The sequence below is a fragment of the Macaca mulatta genome, chromosome 1 (assembly GCF_049350105.2).
Source record: "Macaca mulatta isolate MMU2019108-1 chromosome 1, T2T-MMU8v2.0, whole genome shotgun sequence".
NCBI classification, from domain to species: Eukaryota; Metazoa; Chordata; class Mammalia; order Primates; family Cercopithecidae; genus Macaca; species Macaca mulatta.
The window spans coordinates 12,464,740-12,478,063 of record NC_133406.1 but is presented as its reverse complement, the minus strand read 5'-3'; positions in this window follow the sequence as shown (position 1 = coordinate 12,478,063).

Here is a 13,324-nt window from a genome sequence, read left to right as displayed (position 1 = left end):
GAGGGTATAGGGGTGAATAAGAGACTGAGGTCTTTCGGTGAAACCCCGTCTCTACTAGAAACAACAAAAAATTAGCCGGGTATGGTTGCCGGGCCTGTAGTCCCAGCTACTCGGGAGGCTGAGGCAGGAGAATGGCGTGAACCCGTGAGGCGGAGCTTGCGGTGAGCCGAGATCACGCCACTGCATTCCAGCCTGGGGGACAGAGCGAGACTCAGTCTCAAAAAAAAAAAAAAAAGAAAAAAAAAAAAAGACTGAGGTCTTGGCACTTGTGTAACTTGCATTCCAGCAGAGAGGCAATACACAAACAGATAAACCGGAAACAACCAGGAAATGTGATAAATGCTTGATGACAATAATACAAAGCCGTATAATAGGAGTGACTAGAAGGTGTCATTAGTTTGAGTTGTTAGCGACCTTTAAACTGAGACCTAAATTTAAGCTGAAACTTGAATTTAAACTGATACCTGAATGAGAAGTCTTGAAAAAATTGAGGTCATCCCAGGTAGGATTGATCTTGGCATTTACTCCACTCCAATCACAAGGGATCCTTTCTGTCCATCAGATATACCGAGCTGGTATTTTCTTCATAGCCATTATCCCTACTTGAAATGACCTGATTTGTCTGTTTGGTTACCAGTTTATTTCTTGTATTCCCTCACTATAATACTGGCTTCAGCAGGGTGGCAGGAAGCCCATCCCTAAGATTTAGGGAGCCTGAGAAAGAGTACAGATGGACTCACTGCTGTAGGTATAAATATTTAAAAGTTAGGAATCAACTTAACACATTATTAACTAGGATATGCTATAACTCTCAATATTGGCGGCAAACATTTATAATGGCAAAATAAAAATGTTTTTATATAGCTGAAAATCAGCAAAATCTGATTGCATTGACTTATTATCATACCTGTCCAGGTGTCCTATTGATTGGCTGATGGTTTTGGATGAGTAATAAAGGCTTCTATAGTTAATAGATTTCCTATATATTTAGCCCATGAAAATTTGCCTTCATTTCAGCAAAATTACTGTGTATGCTGTTTAATCAAGATTTTTATGTAATTGTGTTCTATCAGAAATAATGATCAAAAAGGATTAAAAGCAAAATTTAATTATATTCAAAATGTAGAAAGTTTGAATGTTTTAATAAAAATATAAATTAAATTAAAAAGCAATACATTAAATCTTTTGCACCTTTCTTGTAAGATGTAAAATATAATCAGTGACAACATATTTATTTATTTATTTATTGAGACAGATTCTCACTCTGTCACCCAGGCTGGAGTGTAGTGGCGCGATCTCAGCTCACTACAATCTCTGCCTCCCAGGTTCAAGCAGTTCTCCTGCCTCAACCTCCCGAGTACCTGGGACTACAGGTGCGCACCGCCATGCCCAGCTAATTTTTATATTTTGAGTAGAGACAGGGTTTCACCATTTTGGCCAGGATGGTCTTGATATCCTGACATTGTGATCCACCTGCCTCAGTCTCCTGAAGTGTTGGGATTACAGGTGTGAGCCACCGCACCCGGCCTTTTTTTCTTTTCAGACAGTCTTGCTCTGTCGCCCAGGCTGGAGTGCAATGGCACGATCTCAGCTCACTACAACCTCCGCCTCACTGGTTCAAGCAATTTTCTGTCTCAATCTCCCGAGTAGCTGGGATTACAGGTGCCCGCCACCACACCGCTAATTTTTGTATTTTTAGTAGAGACAGAGTTTAATTAGTGACAAAATTTTAAGTAAAATCATTTAAATAAATCTAAAGTTTTATTTGTTTTTTGGTAAATATTACTTAATGAAAGTTTTCATAAAAGTAAATTACTCACAAGCATATCATTCAATGTCCACCTAGTTGCCAGTGTAAAGAACTGGTATCACCCTTCATTCATGTTATGTCTGTATCTACCTCTTTTCAAATTTCAGAGTATGTGAATTGTTTAATATTGTTAGATGTTCCTCAGCAACCATATCTGATTGTTGAGCATTCTACACTAATTCCTGAGTATATCCAGAACCATAAATTGGCAGTGGGGGAGGGGGTGGCGGGGAAGGAAATAAGAAATTACATTTTTGAAACTACTTAGATAGAATACTTTATAATGCAAAAATATGTTCATGTAGTTTGAAAGGAAGAGTGTGACAAATTAACTTTTCTCTTACCTAAGCATTTCTGTATTCATCATCCTGGTCGGGTCCTGGCCAGGTGCGGTGGCTCATGCCTGTAATCCTAGCACTTTGGAGGCTGAGGTGGGCAGATCACCTGAGGTCAGGAGTTTGAGACCAGCCTGGCCAACATGGTGAAACCCTGTCTCTACTAATAATACTAATCCCGTCTCTCCTAAAAAAAAAAAATGGCCAGGAGTGGTGGCACATGCCTGTAATCCTAGCTACTAGGGAGGCTGAGGCAGGAGAATCTCTTGAACCAGGAGGTGGAGGTTGCCGTGAGCCAAGATTGTGCCATTTGCACTCCAGCCTGGGCGACAAGAGTGAAACTCCGTCTCAAAAATAAAACGAAACAAAAAACAAACAAACAAAAACCAAATTCTCCCTATGCTCTTAAGCAGCGTCCGGAAACAGTACAATCCACGGATATTCAGGGTATTCAGACAGGGCTGTCTTTTAGTTTCAGAACATGGGACAAGAGCCCTATTTCCCACAAGCTTAAATGCATAAATCATGAGGGTCTACGTTTAGGTTTATAGGTTATGCCACAGTAGTGCTAAATGGCAGGTTTTGAAAGGCAGGTTCCCACATTTTTAAGCAAATTTATTTTGTATGATTTGTGATATGCAGAGATCAGGATCCTACCTTTATCTAAGAATGATGTTGAAGACTTTCTCACGTTTACTACTAAATCCTAACTACCAAGTGAAGTACCTGGGACGTGGTTAACAATACATATTTATTGACTGACTGAGTGTGTGAATGTAAAGTGCATAAGCTGTATCTGTATCTCCTTCCTGTTCGAGAAATGTGTATCAGAATGCAAGTGAATAAGTGCAGCATTATTATAGGAATAACTTAGAATTATTCTAACTATAATAAAAGTAAAAGTTTCAGAAACTTCAAAGTTTTATTATTAGTGGAGTATTTACATCATATATCACAACTGATGGGATACCAGCCATGTGAAAATATATCTGTTGCTGGGCTCAGTGGCTCACGCTTGTAAACCCAGCACGTTGAGAGGCCAAGGCTGGCAGATCGCTTCAGCCCAGGAATTCAAGACCAGTCTGAGCAACATGGGGAAGCTCCACCTCTACAAAGAGCACAGAAATTAGCCGGGTATGGTAACACGCACCTACCTGGGAGGCTGAAAATGGGAGGATCAATTGAGCCTGGGAGGCGGAGGTTGAAGTGAGCTGAGCTCGCGCCACTGAACTCTAGCCTGGGCAACAGAGGGAGTCTCAAAAAGTAAAAATAAAAAAAGAAAGAAAAATAACGAGAAAACAAATCGGATGTATGTAATTAGCAATGTAAAGTCAGCATATTAAATCTACGTTTTGGCAAGTGCTAAACAAAATTTGACTAAATGATTGAGAAGTATGTGTTTCTTTATATTGCATCCTAATCACATTTATTTGCATTTTTATAAGCTTGACCACTTGTGCTCTTGCTACCAAAAAAGTTATAATTATTTTTTCTGGTTATTTTGAAATGTGCTGGGAGGGAGCTAGGAGTTGAAAAAAAAAAAAAAAAAAAAAAAGATTTGGAAGTCAACAGGAGCAAGTTCCTGAAACATCTTTGGAAACCGGCAGGTGGCACCAAAGCATTTTCCTGACCCCAGAGGGCATCCAGGGTTATCCCCAGTTGCCTTATGGAAGTATCAATTTTCACATTTTTTAAAATGGAAAATTATATACAGTTATATAAAAATTGGTTCATGAAAGCTTCCATGTGTCACAAAAATGCCATAAAAATAATGCCTTCAAAGGTTGTTTAGAGAACTACATGACTTAACAATAGATATTCTTGGCTAATGAGAATCACTCAAAGTCATTGTTTAATAAATACATTACATTTAGATGTGGGTGGCCTGAATCCCTTTCTTCTCTCATCCTCACCACATTCTAAGTTAGCTTCTATTGACTATCTGCCACTGGGGACACTTCTTATTAATTAGGGCAATGGTGAAGTAGAGAACTGGGAAAGCCAGCAGGTGAAGTCAGTATATTTATCATATAAATATGGTTGCAAAGAATTATCCAGGACATTTTTTGGGGGGGAGGTAAGGGACAGAAGGACTTGGTTCTATGTGAGATGGTTTTGAAGGGAAATTTGGGACAGAAAGAGTTTTGGGAGGAAGTTGGAGAGAAGGGCAGCTCCCTGTGTGAAATAATATTACATACTAGATTGATAGGAAATAGAGAGAAAAAGAGATTTTTGTTTTATGTTTGGATTCTTCCTTAGGTATTCTTTAAAAACTTATGTGAAAATTTCAATTTATTTTTAGTTCTATTTGAGAGTGACTAGTACTTCTTTCTTCTTTTCTTTTTTTTTTTTGAGATGGAGTTTCACTCTTGTCCCCCAGGCTGGAGTGCAGTGGCATGATCTCGGCTCACTGTAACCTCCGCCTCCTGTGTTCAAGAGATTCTCCTGCCTCAGTCTCCCAAGAAGCTGGGATTACAGGCGTCCACCACCTTGCCAGACTAATTTTTGTATTTTTAGTGAAGACGGGGTTTCACCATGCTGGCCAGGCTGGTCTCAAACTCCTGACCTCAAGTGATCTGCCCGCCTCGGCCCCCCAAAGTGCTAGGATTACAGGTGTGAGCCACCGCGCCTGGTCACTAGTATTTTTTATAGTGAAATTCTATGCTGTGGCTGGTTTTGAGACCCAGTAAGCCAGTCTAGTTTTATGTGGGTTATTGGAAGAAAGAGACAAAAATATCAGTATTTCCTAGTTACATGATTATATACCTAGAAAAGCCAAGGATTCCGTTCTATAAGCAGCTGGAACTAGTATGGAATATAGGAAACTAGGCAGCGCAAGTATACACACACAGATACATATATACATGTGCTGCCAACATTTATCTACAACTGTAGGAAAATAAGCTGACCAGAAAAAGAGCCAATTTCTAATAGCAACACGCACACACAGAGTACCTGAGAGTAAATTAAACTTATGAGAAGATCTTCATGAATACAACTTTGAAACCTTACGGAAAATTAAAACAAAAGATTTTTGAGTGAGTGGAGAAGATGGATTGTTATATTAGATTGATTGTTATGTTATGTTCCTGGATAGGAAAACTAACATGTAAAATGCTTATTTGCCAACCCCAAATTAATTTACATATTTAATTCAGTCTCAAGAAAAATCCCAGAATGGTTTTTTAAATTTGACAAAATGATTCCAAAGTATATATAAAAGGATAAGTATACTAGAATACCTTTAAAAAATTCTCAGAGAAACATTTAATGGAAGAATATAATAGGGTATACTAGCATTCTCAGATATTAAAAATATGTGGCAAAGCAGTTGAAGGTAAAAGAGTATAGTTCCATGGTAAAAACTGACAAATAGATCCCAAGGACCAAACAGCTAATCCAGAAATGGACTCCAATATATGTGAGTATTTAATATAGCACAAAGGAAGTATTAAAAAACCATTAGGGCCAGGTGCAGTGACTCACGCCTGTAACCCCAACACTTTGGGAGGCCAAGGTGGGTAGATCACCTGAGGTCAGGAGTTCGAGACCAGCCTGGCCAACATGGAGAAACCGTGTCTTTACTAAAAATACAAAAATTAGCCGGTTATGGTGACCAGCACCTGCAATTCCAGCTACTGGGGAGGCTGAGGCCGGAGAATTGCTTGAACCTGGTAGGTGGAGGTTGTAATGAGCTGAGATGGTGTTACTGCAGTCCAGCCTGGGTGACAGAGTAAGACTCCGTCTCAAAAATAAATAAATACAAAACAAAAAACCATCAGGAAAGAAAATGTTGACTAATTAATGTTGGGTTAAGTAATTTTGGTGGAATAAAAATACAACAATAGATATCCATCTCAATCTATACACAAGAACGGAATCCAGAGTACCGAAATAAATTATGGTTTTGAACAGGATGGAATAACAGAGACCATATTTATTCTCCCACTGAAAGTAACCAAAAAATGGATGCAATATATGAAACAACAGTTTTTAAGACTCTATCATCAGGTAACAAAGTTACTAGTGAGCCCAGAGAGATATGAAATAAATGAGGTGAGCCTAGGAGTGCCCCAGTTTACTGCCTTGGGAGAGTTTCCAGACAGCCCAAGGAGGAAACCCAGGCAGAGCACAGTAAACCCTCTGAGCTGAAGAATATTCAGCCGAGTAGTAGTCAGGTCTTCCTTGTGGGAACACTACCAAAAGCTGAGGAAAGAACCATCTGGAAGGATTAGAGGAAGCAATAACTACATTCACAGAGCTGGAAATGGAGCCTGTTCCTACCAGATTGAAAATCTTATGATTCACAGTGTTGTGCGAAGTATACTGAAGGGTCTGGCCTCACAAGTGAGGAATAATTGGCCCTAGACTGAGCACTGCTCTGGGCCCACCTAACATATCTCAAAAGAAAGACCCGAAAGATATAACCATTTCCAAGAGACCTAGCCACATTCCAGAACAATGATCAAGAATATCTATAGGATATACAGAAATATCCAACACCCAACAAGGTAAATTCCACAGCGTCTGGGATCCAATAAAAAATTAGAAAGCATGCACAAACCTAAGAAAATACTACCATGATGAGGAGAAACACCCATTGAAACTAACCCAGAACTGACACAGGTGTTAGAATTAGCCAACAAAGACAATAAACAATTAGTATAACCATATTCCATATGTTCAGAAAGTTAAATAGAGACATGGAAGATTTTTTTTAAAGACCTACATTGAACTACTATAGAAGAAAACTATAATCTATGAGATGAAAAATACACTGGTTGAGAAGAATGGCAAAGTAGATATTACAGAGGAAAATATTAGTGAAGTTGAAAGTATAGCAATAGAAACTATCCAAAATGAAACATACAAACACACAGAGAAAAGAGAATTTTTTTGAAATAAACTAAGCAACAATAAATTATGGGACAACTTCAATGGACTAATCTATGTGTAATTGGAGTGCCCAAAGAAGGTGGGAGGACAAAACATAATTTAAGGAGAAAATGATTGGCCATTTTCCAGACTTGAAAAAAAATGACCAATTCATATATCCAAGAAACTCAGTAAACACCCACACAAGAAACAGGAAAAAAAACTACCTCAAAGCTCATTATACTCAAAATGCTAAAGAAGTTACATAAAAACTTAAATAGTAGAAAAAGAAGAAATAATAGAATTGCATATTTATCAATTTTAAGGAGACTATGAGAGACGACTTCCTAGAAGTTTCAGAAAAAAAAGTATTGAGGAAAAGATCAGCAGATGTAACTACATATACACTAAAAATTCAAGTATGTTCTACTTTTTAAAATAATGCATAAACAAACAAATTGAAGAGACAAGCAATAGAGTAGAAAACAATAAATGTAGAAGATAAAAGGATTATATTACATATGCATATTTCTGTGTATAGAATACATATCCCATAATAATAATTAGAAAAACACTAAGATTTTAAAAAACTGCCGAAACAATAACCAAAAGATTCATACACAACAGATCTAACTATTAAATTTACAGGATGTTCAACTCCATTAGAAAGAATAATGTAAAGAATAATTTGTAGATTAGAATAATGCACTTTATACCAAAGAAATTAGAACATTTTTAAAGCAATAATTTTATAAAATAATGTTATTTATTATTTCATAATGATAATTTAAGATTTAGTAATATTATTTAATGTAATATATATTCCTGGAAAAGACATATTTTAATTCATATTTTCATGCATTACCAATGATAGTATAAAGTGGTATCACCCTTTCAGAAGCAATTTGGAACTATGCATCAGGAACTCAATGTATGTTCATACCCATTAATGTACTGATTCCATTTCTGGAAATTTTTATTTTTTTTCTGAGACAGAGTCTCACTCTGTCACCCAGGCTACAGTGCAGTGGCACAATCTAGGCTCACTGCAACCTCTGTCTCCTGGGTTCAAGCAATTCTCCTTGCCTCAGCCTCCCAAGTAGCTGGGATTACAAGTGCCCTCCACCACATCCAGCTAATTTTTGTATTTTTAGTAGAGACAGCGTTTCGTCATGTTGGCCAGGCTGGGCTCGACCTCCTGACCTCAAGTGATCCACCTGCCTCAGCCTCCCAAAGCGCTGGGATTACAGGCGTGAGCCACCATGCCTGGCCTCATTTCTGGAAGTCTTCAACAATCCAGCATTCCATAGCCATAAACAGACTGTATGGGATGGTGAATTTTAAAAATATATGGTTATATGCAGCTAAGTATAAATACAATTACTGTAAGTATATATATTTAAACATAAACTTACAAAAACAATAGTTTGACAGTTTTAAACAAAAATAATCAAGGATTCTTTTTCTAATGTATCTATTGGTGCTAATGATTTTTTACATGATGTCATTTTCCCTTTTAAATCAGCCTCTAATATTTAAGCCTTGATATATATAGTTTAAATTTTTTTCCCATAAATGACTCCAAATAAATAACTTGTTAGAGACTATATATTAACAATTATTTAAATACCAATGCACATTTTGGGTTATGCTATTTTAAAGACTTTTTTTAGACTGAGATCAAAGAGCTTACTTTGAAGAAGACATTCAGTTCTAAGAGTCAGGTTTCTGTAACAGAAGTCATAATGGAATGAATTTACTCCTTTAAATATACTTATAAAGACATCTGGAAGTTTTTTATTATGTATCTCAAAGGACCTGTCTGTAAAAGTCCTTGTACATGTAAAAATTTTGAGTTACAAGTGAATCTCAAACTTTAAAGAATTTAAGGTCTTTGTTAGAGGGTAATGTATTTATATCTAACGCCATTATTATTTTGTACTCTCAGAAAGTTAAATGGGGGGATATATCCCATCCAGAAACTCCAACATTGGACAGGTCAAAATTATTTGAACATTTTGAAGGTTGGAAGGATGATAGTATACCTTTAAGAAACTCCTTTGATGAGTACTAGCAAAGTGAGTCCTATCACACTTCACACATATCATTAGTTTTCTGTTTCCATTGAATGTGTTCTCAAATGTTTCAAAAGGTCTCAGAATCTTTAGGGAACCATGGTTATTGTACAAGCAGCATATCAAAGAAGACTATAAAAATAACGGTAAGATACCGCTCATGCCTCGTTCTTCCAATAATAAGGAGTTTGGGATCACTGTGCCCATTGACATTTTTCCCAGAGACATGATTTGTTAGTAGTTTGCATAATTTGTAAGTGTAGCTTATTGGACAAAACAGTACTTTGTAGTAATTTGTGCCAAGATCACCAATGAAATGAGTCTTCAAGTAATTTCAGATTCATCACTATGTCATTCAAGGCAAGTCAATTCAATGAACCTTAACTACACCTCTACAATACGTCTGGCACTTTGATAAATGATAGAAAGATGGCCAACATAAAGGGCCCGTGGTTAGCCAGAAAGAAGTCTTAGGAGAGTCTGGTACAGAAAGGAAGCAGGTCAGATAAACCAGGCCAACCATCAGGGTTATAGAGATCGAGGGCATGGAGGGGTCAATCTTCCCTGGGGAGTTCATCTTTCCAGGGAAGATGACATTTGAACTGCATCTTGAAAGGTTGACTAGAAACAAGCCAGGGGATGATACTCCAGGGGACAAATCATTCTGGGCAGTGGGTTGGCATGTAAAAGGCACAGAAACATGAAGCAGAGCATTCGAGGAACTACCAGACTGATTGCACTAGTCCATGGGGTGTGCTAGAAGGAAAAACCAAGGAATCAGTTGGAGCAAGAGATGGAGGTCAGAAATGGAAGACATTCTAAATTGCAGGTGGTTGATTCTGGCCAAGGAGTGGAGGTTACATTGGAGCGGTGAAGGCTGATGACAGACAGACCGATAACGTGGTGATTGCAATAGTTCAGTACTGGTGTTATGTTAACATTTTAGTAAGTTTCCCTACAGATATCATTTTAAAATGATTTATTCCATTTTATAGTATAATTGATTGAAATTAAAAGTGTTAAGGGTTTTTAAACTGCACAAGAATTTTATGAAATAAAAAGAGCTATCAGAAAGGAAGGCATTGCACAAAAACTAATAGTAACTAAGAAAGCCTTTGCAGAGCTTAGGGGTAGCTCACTAGTCCTTAAATCTAAGCCAAACTGCCACTCAAAAGACACTGTAACACTAAATGGGAGAATTGCGTGCTCAAGCCAGAAGGGCACATCAATCAAACTAACTTTCCCCTGGTAGATTTTCCATTGCTCTGTCATAATCTTTTTTTTCCCCCTTAGGGCTAACTGAAAATTAGATTAGCATTAGTGCAATATCTACATGTCCAAAATGTAGACAGAAAGAAGACATTAGCTGAGATGGTTTCATCAGCACAATTATTATCATTCCTTATTGAGTCCCTGCCAAATGCTGGATTTTGCAAAGCCAGAACTTTTTAGATGAAATACTAAGCTTCTGTCCTTGCTTTATAATAAGCAGTGTTAAAGAATTAAATATTTTTAGACTTTGGGTTTTGTGTGTGTGTTTTCTCTCTTTTAGCTAAACTTGCTGAAGATAGCAACATTTGTCCTCCTTCACTTCAGATAAGATTGACAGGTGGCTCTGTCTACGTCCCTTCTACCTGGATGCCTTCTACCCTGCCTCCTCTAGAACTGTCAGTAGAAACTCTCTGGTCTGGGCATTGTAGCTTCACAGACGGATCAGGAAGGGCCCGGAAGAGTCCACTGTGACACCAGACATTTATGTCTTTAGGTAAAGCAATTATGTTTTCCACAGTTCTGCAGCATTTTGAAGTGAAAACATCCTTAGAGACCATGAAATAACTTGTTCAAATCACTCAGATGGTTAGTGACAAAGATTGGACTAGCCCCCAGGTTTCGAATCCCGGTCTAGTTTTTTTTGTACCAAACCAAGATCTGAAGAGACCTTTACCTGAACCTCTGGCTTTCTGTCGATCTAGCCAGATTTTGTATTTCTTAATAAAGTAAATAAAATAGATAATTTACTGCTTTTATCAAGACAAATGAATTTCTGAACCTCTAAACCAACAGTGTATTCCTCTTTCGATTTTTCCTCTATATTCTTTGATTATTCCCAAAGAAATATTCACTTGTGGTTACTAGAATGACCAATTCTGACCACTTCTCTAACCATTAACCCACAAACACAGGATTAAAATCACAGGCTGAGGCTGGGCGTGGTGGCTTATACCTGTGACCCTGGCACTTTGGGAGGCCGAGGCGGGCAAATCACTTGAGGTCAGGAGTTCAAGACCAGCCTGGCCAACGTGGCCAAACCCTGTCTCTACTAAAAAATACAAAACTTAGCCAGGTGTGGTGGCAGGCACCTGTAATCCCAGCTACTCAGGAGGCTGAGGCAGGAGAATCATTTGAACCCAGGAGGTGGAGGTTTCAAGTGAGCCGAGATCATTGCACTCCAGCCTGGGAGACAGAGCAAGGCTCCATCTCAAAAACAAAAACAAAAGAAAAAAGAAAGAAATCACACATTGGATATTTTTCTCTAGCTGAACGGAAGACCCAGACTTTCCCAACAGAGCACGGATGTCTATTTGCAAACTACAGAGGAATTTGCTATCATGTTTCCTCATCTGTTCTTAGACTATCTTCTGCAGGCTTACTCAACTACAGTCGTTATTTTTAGCTGCATTTTGGTATTCATGATGGATAGCACCACTGCTCTCCATTAAATTAAATTAAATATATGAACTTTTGGTTTACCTTAAAATCTACAGCAATATTAGCTTTTCCCATATGTTTGTTTTTTAAGTTTAATTTTGCGGATCCCAAAATCAAGCGTAGAGTTAGATTTTTCAAATCTTAGGAATGACCATAATTACGGGGCTTATTTTTTCCCAATTAATAAATGAGGGGAAACATCTGAAAGCCATTCAAAGGCAGCCTTAAAAAATAATGTGTTTAAAAGACTATTTAATTATGTGGGGATATGTCACAACACCATGCTAAATAAAGAGAGACACAGAAAAATGTGTATCCAAAATTATGCTTCTTCAGCAAACGTATATATATTTTTATATAATCATACATCATAGATTAAGGTCTTGAAAGAAATAGATATGGATATTAATGAGAACTCTGGGTGAGGAGACTGGTTTCTATTTTCTTCTCTCTACTTCCCTGTTTTCTCAAACGTTGTAAAAAAATGTTTACTTTTGAAATCAGAAAAAAGAATGTTAAAAGATGGTGTACAAACTAATATAATCTAAAATAATACTTCCCAAAGGTGTTTTTCTGGGAATGACAGTCAGCTATAGATACTCCTAAAAGAGAATGGAACAACCTCATCTTGATTTGTGTATACAGTTGCTGGTGGAGAAGGGAGCTGAAGTTTGACTTTGTAAGAGAAAAACTGGACTGCAGTAACCAGGAGCGAAATGAAGGAGACCGAGGGCAAGTGGAGAGAGGAAGGAGGTGCAGGGACTGACTACTGATTTGCTTGGAGGGAGCTCAGATTTCAGATATGGAATGTACCAAGCCAGGGTGACTTCCAAGAGAGGACTTGGTCGAAAGTGGAGAAAGGGACGTGTGTTATCAAATAAAAGGGAAGTTAAAACACTCCTCTGGGCGCAGGAAAGGAACAGCATAGCTGGACGGCCTCTACTCACCCCTAACTTTCAGCCAGGGCTTGGCACAATTTTCAGCACGTCAGCCTTTCCATTTTTCAGCAAGGTAAATGCAGGAAAGTGTGGCATCTGAGAGACTGAGACTGAGGCCACAATTACAGGGGAAACTGAACAAGCTGACATATACCAGTGAAGTCATTCTGGCGTCATGACCTTGGTGGAGAGCTTTGTTACTCAGCTGAGGCCAGAAGATTCTGTAATTGAAAGCACTGTCTTGGGTCTTGACACATTTCTTGTGCAACTAGTAGGTTAAAAAAGGGATACCGATCTAATCGTCATAAAATATTAGAATCACATGAGTTAAAAAACCTGCAGGAAGTAAAGAAACAGGTCCAGGCACAGTGGTTCATGCCTGTAATCCCAGCACTTTGGGAGGCTGAAGCGGGTGGATTGCTTGAGCCCACGAGTTCGAGACCAGCCTGGACAACATGGCAAAACCCTGTTTCTATAAAAAATAACAAAATTCACTGGGTGTGGGGGCAGACACCTGTGTCCCATCTACTCAAGAGGCTGACATGGGAGAATCACTTGAGCCTAGGAGGTCGAGGCTGCAGT